This window comes from Strix uralensis, chromosome 2 (assembly GCF_047716275.1).
Source record: "Strix uralensis isolate ZFMK-TIS-50842 chromosome 2, bStrUra1, whole genome shotgun sequence".
Lineage (NCBI taxonomy): Eukaryota > Metazoa > Chordata > Aves > Strigiformes > Strigidae > Strix > Strix uralensis.
The window spans coordinates 87,827,892-87,842,287 of NC_133973.1; positions in this window are offsets into that span (position 1 = coordinate 87,827,892).

Sequence of the window (14,396 nt, forward strand, 5' to 3'; positions counted from 1 at the left end):
TTATGTGACTCTATGATTCTATGATATATAGCAACTTTCTTGTGAGAGTGGAGTGGAAATTGATGCATAAACCAATTTGCAAATTCAGAAAAAAATTATAAAACTATTTTAAACTTGGGAAAAAAGTGATGCATTGGGTGACAGAATGTGAAAATACTGAAAAAAAAAAAAAGGGGGTTTAAAAAAATTATTTTTTAAATGAAAATTTAAAAATATTCTCAACATTTCAAAACTGAATGTCAGTTATTAAAATATTTTTATTCATTTCTTACATTGATTTAATCAGAATAAAAAGGATTAAATAACACCAAACCAAAAATAAAAGTATACATGCCCAATATAGATATTTTATATAAAAAACATGCACACATTTCTCACTTCGTATTGAAACCTGAAATTTGAGTGGTAAATTAATCTACTCTATAATCTATCCGCCTTTAATTTATCCAACCTACAAAAATAGAGTATTATACTTTCACTTCTTATTTTTTATGAAAATTATTATTGTCTTCTTTAATCTGAATTTCTCAAATGAAATGCATTTCATATTTAGAGGAAAATTTTGTTTATATCAATATGATGTAAAAGTATTCATTATGCAAACAGATAACACCCATTTGGAGAAGTCAGAATGAACGGTAGATAGCACACATCTGGAAAGGCGGAACAGGCTGATAATGACAACGAGAAGAGGAATTAATCATCTGGACCAGACTGGTCTTGATTGATGCAAAAAGTGGATATTAACACCAGCCATATATAATAGTGGTTGGTAAATAGAGAAGACACCCACTTCGGTTCCAGCTTCCCATATCAAAGAGCTCTCATGCTTGACCATCTTGATTTCAGAAGTCAAGAATTATCAACGACTGTAATGTCAGAGCCAAAATGACTCAGTATACCTAAATATACCTAATTATACTCGGATTGACTAATATATTTGATTAATGATTTATTCTTAGTTATTAATAGGCAGGTTTAGTAGATGAATTTAAATAAATGCTTGCTTGAAGTTTTGAGATTTGCCTTGTGTCTCAGATACATTTGAATACTCATGTCACAGCAGTCCATTCTTCCCCAATAACATTGCAACACTGGAGTTTGGTATTTTTCTCTTAATTGGTTATATGTATTTCAGGTTAATACTGAGATCTAAAAATACTCATAAGCAAACATACATTTTAAGGCCCTATTGATCTTTCATGTAAATTGTAATCAAAATGCATTCTCTTAAGGTTATGCTCACATCACATATGAAAAAGCTTAATATAGGAGTGGAAAAAAACCCCTGTAAAAGACATTTTAAAAGACCTCCAGTATCTCCTAACATTTCTTTAGGTTAAGTAGGTATTAAAAATTTATATCTTTCAGTGACATCTGATATAATGCTGTAACTGCTGTTCAGCAGAGAGTTCTAAAAGTTTTAACAGCTAAACAGTTTTGTTTATCAGATACTTTTAAAACATAAGAGAAACAAATGAATAGCATGGCTATCCTGACAATTAATATTTAATTTCTATTATATTTATTATGTATTTGCCATACCCTGCAGTTGCTGGTTTGAAAACATAGACTAGACTTCTCTTTTTTTTACTCCACAGGAACTTGGGATCTCAGCATCACATGAATAAGTGAGTAGTGTGAACATCATCTCTGAAATAGTCTGGCAATATTGTGAGTTTTGGCTGACATAAACCACTAGCCTTTCTATCATGAATAATTTCAAAGTTTGAAGTGTCTCTACAGTAAAGACACTGAATGTTACAAAGTTATCCAAACAGATTGGCTTTTCACAACATGCCCAGAAAAGGAGAGTGTTGGCAGTTGTCTTCAAGAGTTCACCTATTACTTTCAAAGTTCTGTTTTTCTGCTCTGCACACCAGGCAGGTCTTCTGGCCAGCCAATACTTTTGATTCAACAATTCCCTAGCAGGCAGTCTGTGGTATAGCTCAGCCAAGAGATGTCGTATTATAGCAGAGTAAACACAAAAGAAAGGCCAAGGAAAAAGACGTGCACTACATCATCTTTAATTAAAACAAATTTAATTTAGGATGTGTTTGGGGGTTTTTAAAGCATTGCACAATCAGAATCATAGTTCCTACATTGGCAAAGTTTATGGAGCTCTTCACAGTCCCTTCACAAAGTTCAGTACAAATTTAGTATCCTTGATGTCATGGTTTGTATTTTATTCCATAATTACCAAACACATAAATCAAATGTACTGCACACTACTTCTAACTATAAAATAGCATTTCAGCTCCAAGTCAAGGAACATAATGCTCTGACAGAAATGCACTTACATCTTATTAATATTTCTATGAATAGAAGAAAGCTCTTATAGCAATTAAACTCAAATCTGGTTATCACACTATTATACCTTTTTTTTTTTCTTATTTCTATGTTTTTTCTAAGCAAACATACATGAATGAGAGTGATTAGTTACCTTGTTTGAACAATGAAGGTCAGTAGATACTAAAAAATCCCAGCCAATGGCATCTTGGCAGATCTTCACATTTGTAAAGACATTTCTTTTATACCTAATAGCATTCATTTTATTAAAAAAATTTATTTCCTTTAACCTTTGACAAAGTAATAAAGTGATACACTGAAATGCATCCTAAATGAACGACAATAATTACTTCCTGAGGATAGAACAAGTCTTCTAATAGAAAAGGAGTGGAATGGTACTTTTTAGAGCAAAGAATATACTGAGGTACACCTGTCAGAGCAGAAACAGCCAACTAAAAAGGTGCTTTGGATTGCAACCTCTAAGAATCAATTACAGGAAAACTAAATAGTACTGAGACATTTTTATTATAGTATATTTCTGGTAGAGACAGAAATAGAAGAATGTTCATCTTGTAGTGTACATCATGGAGGAACTCATCCTGAGTACCATCACACAACACGTGCTGGACAACCAGATGATCAGGCCCAGTCAGCATGGGTTTATCAAAGGCAGGTCCTGTTTGACAAACCTGATCTCCTTCTACCACAGGGCGACCTGCTTATTGGATGAGGGAAAGGCTGTGGGTGTTGTCTAACTTGACTTTAAAAAGGCCTTTGACACCGTTTCCCACAGCATTTTCCTGGCAAAACTGGCTGCTCATGGCTTGGATGGGTGTACTCTTTGCTGCCTAAAAAACTGGCCCAAGGAATTGTAGTGAACAGAGTTAAACCCAGTTGGTGACTAGTCACAAGTGGTGATCCCCAGGGCTCAGTATTGAGGCCAGTTCTGTTTAATATCTTTATCAGTGATCTGGACAAGGGGATTGAGTGCACCCTCAGTAAGTTTGCAGACGACACCAAGCTGGGTGGGCGTGTTGATCTGCTAGAGGGTAAGAAGGCTCTACAGAGGGATCTGGACAGGCTGGAGCAATGGGCTAAGGCCAACCACATGAGTTTCAATAAGGCCAAATGCCGGGTTCTGCATTTTGGCCACAACAACCCTCAGCAGCGCTACAGGCTTGGGGAGGAGTGGATGGAGAGCTGCCTGGCAAAAAAAAAGAACCCCCGGGATGTTGGTCTAGAGCTGACTGAATATGAGCCAGCAGTGTGCCCAGGTGGCCAAGAAGGCCAATAGCATCCTGGCTTGTATCAGAAATAGTGTGGCCAGCAGCACTAGGGAAATGATTGTCCCTGTGTAGGTGGTACTGATGAGGCTGTACCTCAAATACTGTGTTCAGTTTTGGGCCCCTCACTACAAAAAAGACATTGAGGTGCTGTAGCATGTCCAGAAAAGGGCAATGAAGCTGGTGAAGGGTCTAGAGCTCAAGTCCTGTGAGGAATGGCTGAGGGAACTGGGTTTTAGCCTGGAGAAAAAAGAGGCTGAGGGGAGGCCTTACCGCTCTCTAGAACTACCTGAAAGAAGGTTGCATTGTGGTGGGTGTCAGTCTCTCCTCCCAAGTTACAGGCAATAGGACAAGAGGTAATGGCCTCAAGTTGCACCAGGAGAGGTTTAGATTGGATATTAGGAAACATTTCTTTACCAAAATGGTTATTAATCACTGGAACAGGCTTCCCAGGGAAGTGGTTGAGTCACCATCCCTGAAGGTATACTGGTGGACTTGGCAGTGTTAGGTTTATGGTTGGACTCAATGATCTTAAAGGTCTTTTCTAATCTAAATGATTCTATTATTCTTTACTTGAGACTAGACTCATTCCCACTAAGCTTTACATGGAAACAGTTACTCAAATCAGTTCAAAATAGAACTAGGGATTAAGCTACTAGCTGAGCACTGTGGGCAATCAGGAGTGTGTTTGGGCTCATTCTTTGGTCTCATTTATACAGTGGTATACTCGTGCTCAGCAGTTTCTAGGTTGAACTTCATGAACAGTGCACAGAAGCCCAGTGCAGAAAAGATATATGCTCATACAGGGCTTGTTCCACAACTTGGTCTGTTCCTTGGCGGCAGCAGGCTTCCAGGGCCAGCACTACTTAGTTTTACATTGTACTGGGGGAACTCTTTCCACTGTCATTTCATGTGTAGCAACAATCCATACTCAGTTATTACAGCAACCACAGCAACCCCTTTTTTCTTCTCCTTCCCTTTTTGATGCATACCATTTGCTTTCCTCTATACCAACTCCTCCTTGTAAATGCAGTTACTGTTATTATTCAGTGTTTTCTGAGACCAGTGGCTCAGCAGTCATATGTTTTTCAGTGTCCTCTCCTTTTGGTTGCCTTAGATAAATAAGGATTCCACTGATGCTTCTTTGTGTCAGCCTTCTTCCCAGCACAGGCTGTTTTTTTCCCATGTTTATCTATGAAGATTCGAATTTATTGAGAAGTGTCTACTAGTCACAGAAAGCTCATTTGCAGTTCAACTGCTCTAATGTATTTTAGACCCAGATGAGGTAAATTAAATGGGAATAAGAACAAAATGAGAAAGAGAAGAATCCAGTTTATTGGGCAGACCATATCTTGTTTATTAATTATCTGTTGTTTGTGGTGTGGCAAAGGGACAACACCTCAGAAACTTCTCTAGCTTCTTTCTCTATTAGTCAGGTATGAGGTGTACTTTTGTGAGGATTATAGGTCAAGAGGAAGTCAAGACAATTGTTTTTTTCTGCTTAGCGTGATGGTCACAGCTATATTAATTCACTTAAGTCAATTGAAATAATTTAGTAAAAAAAGTGTATATGTGTAAGATAGAGTCAAATAAACTTACAGATCATTGTTTCATGAGTTTTACTTACCATGGTAAATTACCAAATCAAACAGAATTAACTTAAATAAATTTTAATCTGATTCATAGGGTTTGCACCTATTGAATTAGAATTTATCTATTCCATGCTTTTTAATGGTCACCTAAATCTTTTTTTTTTTTTTTTTTTTTCCATAATTCCTCTCTTCTGCCTTTTATGAAGCTGATCTCTAAACACAGATTTTCATCACGATTTTTTATAATGCATATCAGGAATCACAGATATTCTCCAGAACAGTGTTTCGAGATCTGATTTCTAGACTTGAGAATGCCTTGAAGCTATTAGGTAACTGAAACTCCAACACAGAATGTGTCATGGATATGGAGGGTTGTGGAAGGAGAGGTGGATTCAGGCTCTACATTTTTTGTGCTGTACCTGGAATCATTTCCCAGCTCCCGGCATTGGTGCTATGGCCAGGCTGGATCCAGGTAAATATTTTAAGCAAAATCTGACCTCTGGTGTGTTCTCTTTTCCATAAAGGAAGTCCAGGCATGGAGAGAGGTGCAAGCAGGATGCTTTGACTTGCTGCTAGTGTCAGCAACCTGCTATGTCATGTGACAAAATGTCATCTGTCCCCCCCACCCCTGCCCATTCCTTCTGGACATCCAATAAGGAAGGGTTGCAGGTGTGCACCCCACTCTGTGACATAAAGGGCTGTTGTTCCCCCTCCACCACGGGGTCAGTCAGGGTGTTGCCACCAGCTGTTTACCCTCTTTATACTTCTTTATACATATTCTGCATATTGTCATTTGTTTGCCTTGCCTTTTAATCACACAAAACTTCTGAGTGTGACCTTTATTCTCTGCAGTAGCTGTGAACTCCCACTTAATTTATTTGTAATCCAGTTGTTTTACTTCTTTTTGCAGAGAAGATTTAATAGAAGAAAGCTACACTGAGAGCTCATACTACTTTGAAGTTTTGCTTTAGTAAGATACACATCCCTGATTTATTAGCACAATTTACAATTATATTGTAAGTAATTAAAGTAAAAACTCACATGTCAAAATAAATGAGCACAGTATATTTTGTGTGGAGACAACCTTGATGGTTAATTGCATTTGCGTCCTTAGTCATTTGAAAAAAAAAATCAGTAGTCTATGATGAGTTTTGTAAGTATTACTATGAATTAGAAAATTTTCGTTTGTCTGGACTGTTTTGCTAAGGGCAGTCAGAGTTTCATTTTATTATACTGTGTTTCAAGAAGCAATTAGCAAGTTCCAATTCTACACATTTTCAAATGAAACATTATGAAAAACTGAAATGTATTTTGAAAACATCTCTTGATTTTTTTGCTCTGGACTTACATAGCACCAATTTGTAGGAGAATATAAAAATCCAGCCTGACTGCTTTCAGTCATAAAAATAATCTGTGTATAAAGGGAGAGTAGTGAATGTCATTTAATCTCAACTTTAACAAGTCTACTTATCCTGTTTCTTGAATTCAAGTTGGTACATTACAGTCTGGATGGGCAGACAACTAGACAGGTAAAAACTATTGTTGTGGCCAATGAGTCATGCTCTGCCTTGAGGCTGGTAACTAGAAGAGTACTGCAGGGTTCTGTACTGGGATGTGTCCTGTTTAACATCTTCACCAGTCATCTGGAGGAGGTGACACTGTGCACTTTCATCAAGTTCACAGGTGGCACCAAATTGTGAGAGATGTAGCAGATAGCCTGGTGCACAGGGCAGCCATCAAAAATTACTTTGACAGGCTAGAGGAATGGGCCAGCTGGAACCTCATGAAATCCAAACCAGGACAAATATACAGTCCTGCCCCTGCAAAGGAAGCAATAAACCCAGGACACTGAGTTTGTCTAGTTCAGAGAAAAGGAGGCTGAGGGGTGACCTCATTGTTCTCTGAAGCTTCTAGAGGAGGGGAAGTGCAGACAGAGGTGCTGATCTCTTCTCCCTGGTATCCAGTGGCAGGGCGTGTGGGAATGGCTAAAAACTGCCTCAGGGGACGTTGAGACTTGATATTAGGAAATATTTCTTTACTGAGAGGGTATTCAAACATTGAAACAGGCTTCCTAGAAGAGATGGTTGACGATCCATGCCTGACCATATTTAAGAAGCATTTGGACAATGCCCTTAATACTACGCTTTAACTTTTGGTCAGCCTTGAAATGGTCAGGCAGCTGGACTAGATGATCAGTGTAGATCCCTTCCAACTGGAACTATTCTGTTCTAATAAAGGGGAGGGACTGACAAACTAGGAAGCATCTCAAGGCCCAGAGGGGCTCTGGGGCAGCAAGTTGAATGTGATCCAGCTGCAGAGATGGCCAAGAGCATCTGGAGCTACATGAACAGGCGTACAGGCTGCAGGTCCATGCAAGTGATTATGTACCCTACATTTTACTCAGCATTTATCAGACAGCAGCAATAGTACTGTGTCCAGTGTTGCATACCCCAAGAGAGAAAAGACATCAATAAACTGGGTGAGTCCACTGGAGTACCACCAGGATGGTTGGGGCATAGCACTTGTCCTGTGTAGAGAAGCTGAGGGATCAGGGCTTGTTCAGCCTAGAGAAGAGGCTGTGGAGCACATGACATCAGGTCCCCACATGTATGGAGATGGAGACAGGCTCTTCATAGTGGTGTGTGGTGGGAGGATGAGAGTTAATGGGCATAAGTTGAAAGAAGGAAGTTTAGACTGCATATAAAGAGAAACTTTTTTCCACATGAGGACAGAGGTTTTTAAAACCTGCCTGGACAAGGCTCTGAGCATCCTGGCCTGATGTCAGAGCTATCCTTGCTTTGAGCAAGAGGTTGGATGAGAGATCAATTGAGGTCCCTTCCCACCTGAATTACCCTATGGTCCTAATTTTATTTGGGCAAGAAAAGATGGAATCAGAAAATTTAAGAGCTGTTCAATCTATAAATTTTGTAGGCACTCTTCATAAAGTTCGTAACAAGCTGTGACTGTCACATCTCACTACATTCAGCATTAGGTTACTAAAAACTAATAATAAACAAAAATTAAAGGTCAAACTTTGAATTTCTTTCTTCTAAAAACTTTCAATTATATGGTCATAACTTGTTCAGATTTGCCTGTGATCCTTGATGAGTTTGGAGAAATATTAATAGCATCCATGTCTTAGTTCAGCAAGAGATGATGTGTCAAAGAAAAACAAGGAAAAAAAGAAATAAATTTAAAATATTAGTAATGAATGCAAATTTAAAGCTATTTATAATACAAAATTAATTATTTTGTTCAGCATGTATTTTATTACACTGTCAGGACTGCAGATATGCTCCTTTCATCTTTAGAATGTTTAGTGGGGTTTTTTTTTTAGTATTTCCCCCATGACCTTGGAAGTATTTTCTGGAAGAAGAGGACTTATAAAACTATATAACCATATAAACATAGACTTCACTTTTTTTTGTTTTGCATTTTGCTTATTATTTTTAGTAGATCCATTACACAGATGATTAATCCTTTAAGTAACAATTTACATGTTCAGTTAAGCAGACATTTGCTCTTTTAACAATTGTGGAAATAAGCAGAAAGGACAAAATCTTTTCAGATGGCTTGCTCCCTCATTCTACTTTCCTTTCCTTCATATGTTGGCCACTATTTCTATAGTAACAGCAGCAGGATCAGTCCCATCTGTTTTGGGATACAAATATTCAAGGGATGTCGTTTACAGTTATTAAGTTTTTTCAGGTCAACATTTCAGAATTCTCTGCAACAATTCCCTAATTCTTTCAGGAAAATGTGGTGACTGGATTAATAAATCCTGCAGACCATCTTTTAAGACTATAATGTGATTCTTACTGCATTCATAGAATGAATGGAACATTTAAAGATCATCTTGTTCCAACCTCCCTGACATAGGAAGGGACATCATCCACTAGACCAGGCTGCTCAAAGCCCCATCCAACCTGGCCTTGAGCACTTCCAATGATGGGATGTCCACAGCTTCTCTGGGCTACCTGTTCACTGTTGCACCACCCTCATCATAAAAAATGTCTTATTTGTATCTAATATAAATCTATCATTTTTCAGTTTAAAACCATTACCCCTTGTGCTATCACTACACACACTGGTGAAAAGTTGTTCTATGTCTTTCTTATAAGTCCTATTTAAGTATTGAAAGGCCACAACAAGGTCCCCCTGGAACCTTCCTGTCATGGTTTAAACCCATCTGGCAGCTGAATACCACGCAGCCATTCAACCATCTTCCCCAACCCCCAGGGAATGGGAGAGTTGGAGAGGTAAGGGTAAGGAGACTCGAAGGTTGAGATAAAAATAATTTAATAACTGAAATAAAATAAAAGGAAAATAATAGTTATAATAATAATAGTAATAATAGAAAATACAAACAAGTAATGCACAATATGATTGCTCACCACCTGCTGATCAATACCCAGCCAGTTCCCAGATGGTGATCCCAGAGAAGAGAGAATCTCGAAACCACGATCCCAGACGCCAGAGTGAGCTTCCTGATCAACTCTTATCCATATACTGAGCATAATGTTATATGATCTGGAATATTCCATTGGCCAGTTTGAGTCCATTGCTTAGGCTATGTTCCCTCCCAGCTTCTTGTGTACCTGCACACTAGCAGGACACAGGAATTTGAAAAGTCCTTGATTTCTTACAACTAAAAAGCATCAGTACATTATCAACATTCTTCTCATATCAAATCCATACTGAATCCAAAACATACCACTATTTTAGCTACTAAGAAGAAAAAAAATAGCTCTATCCCAGACAAAACCAGGACACTCCTCTTTGCCACACTGAACAACCCCAACTCTCTCAGCCTTTCGTCATAGGAGAGGTGTTCCATTCCTGTGATCATTTTTGTGTCCCTCCTCTGGACCTGCTCTAAGAGGTCCATGTCTTTCTTCTATTGGGGAGTCCAGAGCTGGATGCAGGTGGGGTCTCACCAGAGAGAAGAGTAGAAGGGGACAATCACCTCCCTCGACCTGCTGGCCATGCTTCTTTCGATGCAGCCCAGGATACAGTCAGCTTTCTGGGCTGCAAGTGCACAATCCTGGCTCACATCCAATTTCTCATCCAGCAGTACCCCCAAGTCCTTCTCCACAGGGCTGCTCTCAGCCCATTCATCCCTCAGTATGTACCAGCATTGATGATTTCTCCAACACAGGTGCAGGACCTTTCATTTGGCCTTGTTGAACCTCATGACTTTTGCATGGGCCCACTCCTCAAGGTTGTCAAGGTCCCTCTGGATGCCATCCTTTTCCTCAAGTGCATCACTCAGCTTGGTGTCATCCACATTATGTATTCCTCTGTACCTGAAATTTCTGTATCAGTCTCTGTGCTATTAATTTAGTATAGTTATACTTCCTGAAGTTTTTCAAAATTATTTCTAGATTTGTGTTATTTAACACACATTGTTTATATCGAGTCATAAATTGTAGAATCATTATTCATTCTTTTTCTAAATCAAAAATATTTCTGTATCAATAATATTTCTGAATCAATAATTCTATGCATAGTATCAGCCACACTAAAGAATGCCATATGTCTGATTGTTATATTTTTGCCATCCTGTTTAGTGTTTCTTATATTTTTCTCCTATTTTTTGATCTATGGCAATACTAATTATAACTTTTTGCATAGTTTCCTTGTTTCTTAAAAAAAAAAAAAATCAACACAAGCCTGCTAGAACCTGTTAAAGGGTTTTTAAATGGTCAGATGTATTTTATCATCTGTTTATTCTCCATCTAAAATTTTTATGACACATCCAAATAACTCTGGAAGATTGGAAGAAAATATATGACAGTTTTCCATGGTTTTACTCATTTCCTTAATTCCATTTCAATTGCTTGTCCATCTCCTGAAGGCAAGATTAAAATAATTTGAGTTAAAAACATAAAAACTTGCCACCCAACACTATGGGGACAGGAAATTTCTTTTGGGGATCCGTGGCAGAATGATGATGGCACTAAGTTGTAGGTACAATTAAATTTTTGTTAACAGAATTTTATGATTAGCATAGCACAGAATTTTATGATTAGAATAGCATAGGATTTTTATAAGCAGAATCAGTGTAGCACAATTTTATAAGCAGCGTAGCACAGAATTTTATAGCACAGCTTAGTTTACAGTTCCTAATCACCTGGACCCTTTGCAGATCGGGTCAAATCTTAATACTTGGCTTGTTGTATCAGTATAACAATCATAATGTAGACTCAAACCATGAAATAGAACATGAATCATGCACACAACCCTCAGAAGAAGCAGACGATGGTGGAAGTGCCACTGACCACTGGGGGAATCATGGGTTTTGCCATCCAGCAGCAGTTCTGGACCAAGCATCTTGTAACTTAGGATTTATAACTGCTTGATTTTGTAGGCAGTGCTTTGTGTGCTGCTATGCTTCCCTGTTCTGTGACGGGGTCATCACCACCTGGTTGGCCATGTGCCTGTGACCTTACTGTGACCAGGAAGGAGCGAAGCAGCATTTCAGCTAGCCCAGTAATTTGTCTACAGGAATACCAATGGGAGAAGCCATCAAGAAAAGGCAGAAGAGCTTGTCTGCTTCCTGCAGACCCTTACCATCTTCCCAAATGCACAGCAGTTGTACTGGGGTTCTAAAAAAGTACATGCCTTGCTATTCCTTCTAGTATCTACTGACAGCCTACTGTTAATTAATTTGTCTAATCCCATTTTGAACTAACTGCTATTGCCTCTTATGAGAGCAGGATCATAGAAGTTCATTACCTGTCCTGTAAAGAGATATTTTCTTCTATATGTTTAAGATCTGTTGTCAATTTATTTGCCATATTCATGAGTTTTGAAAGCTTGACTAAATCCCTCAGCTTTCTCCTCTCTAAAGTGAATCCTAATTGTTTTAATGTCTCATTCTAAAGGCAGCTGCTCCATCTCTTATATCATTTCAGTTGCTCTACTCTGTACCTTTTCTGACTCTACTGTATCTTCCCTGAGATGCAAAGACCAGAACTGCAGTTTTTAAGAAGTCAATGCAAGATTTTATATAGTAGCAAAATTACGACTTCCATTGTATTCTCTTTGCCTTTCCTGATGATGCCAGGCATTTTTTTAGCTTTTTTTTTTGACAGATGTTGCACATTGAGCCAATGATTTCAGAGGACTGAAAACAATAACTCTAAGTTCCATTACGTATAAGTGCTAATATTTTTACCACTGTATATATATAGTTACAACAATATTTATTCCCAAAACCATTACCTTGTGCTTATCTTTTATAATTTCCCAGGCATGGCCAGTTATGCTGATCTTTAGTTTCCTAAATAGTTTGTATGGTTTTTGGGTGAAAAAAAACCCCAAAAGTTGTTGGATTGTTTTTTATAAGAACACTTTTGGGTTGTCTCTCCACATCTGATTTAAAACATTAAGGAAAGGAATATTTTCTGAAGTTTTATATTTCTTACAGTGATACAGAGAATTATCCACTTTTATCAAATCATTTTACAGTTAGTGTTCAGGAACACTCATTATGTTCCCAAATGTAGGATTTTTTTTCTAGAAAACATGCTAAACCAGTCACTTTAACTTTTCTGTGCCTAAGAAACCTGTGATCTATGGCTATCTGCTATCTTTTTTCTCCTTCATGGTTCATCTCCTGGAACAAAAGTCTCTGTTATGAAATCTGACTTTGAGTTTAAGCAGTTGCTATCCAAGAGATAATGTTGAGAAAGAATATTGAATCTTACTTCTACAGATAGTAATTTGATCTGGAACTCTGCCAAGATGAAAGGAAAGAAAATCAAAAGCTAATCACTTAAATCTAATGAGACTGCTAGCCTTACTTGCCTTTGCAATTTTTATTTTTTTCCCTTTTTATCCAGTGAACAGTGATATAGTGCTACCAGCATCTTTTTATGCATTATGTAATTTATTCTATTACAAAAGTCTCAAATATGTTTTCATCCTTCTTCTGTACATTTGTTCATTTTTGTATTCACCTGTGTAAACAGTTGCATAGTTCTATTTCTTCACTTTAAATAACATAGAAGAGATTTTGTAAACAAGCAAAAGTATATTTTTAACAGCTTTATTCTCCTTTTTGTTGTTTGGTTTTTTTTTTTTTGCCATTGTCTTACTTGCTTACTTCCTAATCTTTTTTTGTTTGTTTCAGATTTAAATATGTATTACTGCTAAACTTCTTTATAAGCAACATAGCCCATATACATACTACTGTATCCTAAACTTTTAAGAATGAAGTTTTCTTCAGTAACTAGTAATATGCAAACTGATACATACTGTAAAGGTTTACGTTTTGTGTTTTTTCTACAAACTTACCATGCATATGTAGTTTTTTGGGAAGACTCCTACCAGACTAACTTCAGGAAATATAGGGATGGTAAGAGTACAGTTCCACCTGGAAGCTATTTAAGAAGGTGCTGCATAGGGTACCTAACTACTATAAATAGAAGTAGTCTTCATGAAACCAGTGACTACCTCTGTAGCTGGTTAGGTCTTTCAGCAGATCAAATCAGCAATGAAAGACTTGGTGGCCATGATATGAAACGGCAACAGTTTGCTCTCATCCATATTGTTAACCGTTAGCTCCCTCTACTGACAGATCTTCTTGAGAAGATGCAGCTGGAGCAACCCAAAACTGAAATAGGTATTTAGCTACAAATCAGGTGTAGCCAAAAGTAGATCATCGTAGTATCTTGTTTATGCCGTCATTCTTAACATACGAATACTAGCACATTACTGGGTATAGACACTCACTGAGGCAATGCTTGTATTGATGTTAGCAAAGGCCCAGGACTGTTCCAGAAGACAGAATGAATGCAGTCACCCTGGGGGAGGAAAGAAAAGGAGTTTATTCATGTGAATGGGAGCTATACTGTGCTACCTGCTCTCTGGGCTAAAGATTAGACCATGAAGTATTCTATTTAATGGTGCCCTGATGAAGATCACAGTCACCTACTTTTCTGACAGAGAAAATTCACATATCCTACAAAATCCTCCTGTCCTGACATCTGCATAAGGAAAAATCAAGAAGAATTTGCAAACTTAGTGTACAGCTTCATTTCCCTAGCTTGACTGTCTTCTAGTAACAAGTTCAGAAAAGTGAGAATAATAGTTTAGGAAAAATACATAATTTATATCAGTCAGTGTATGGGAATCTCTGTCTACTTGGCTTTAAGTCAAGTGATTGAGAATTTTTTTCACCTTTGATTTGGCATGTGTCAACGATTTCATAATGTCATTATACAGT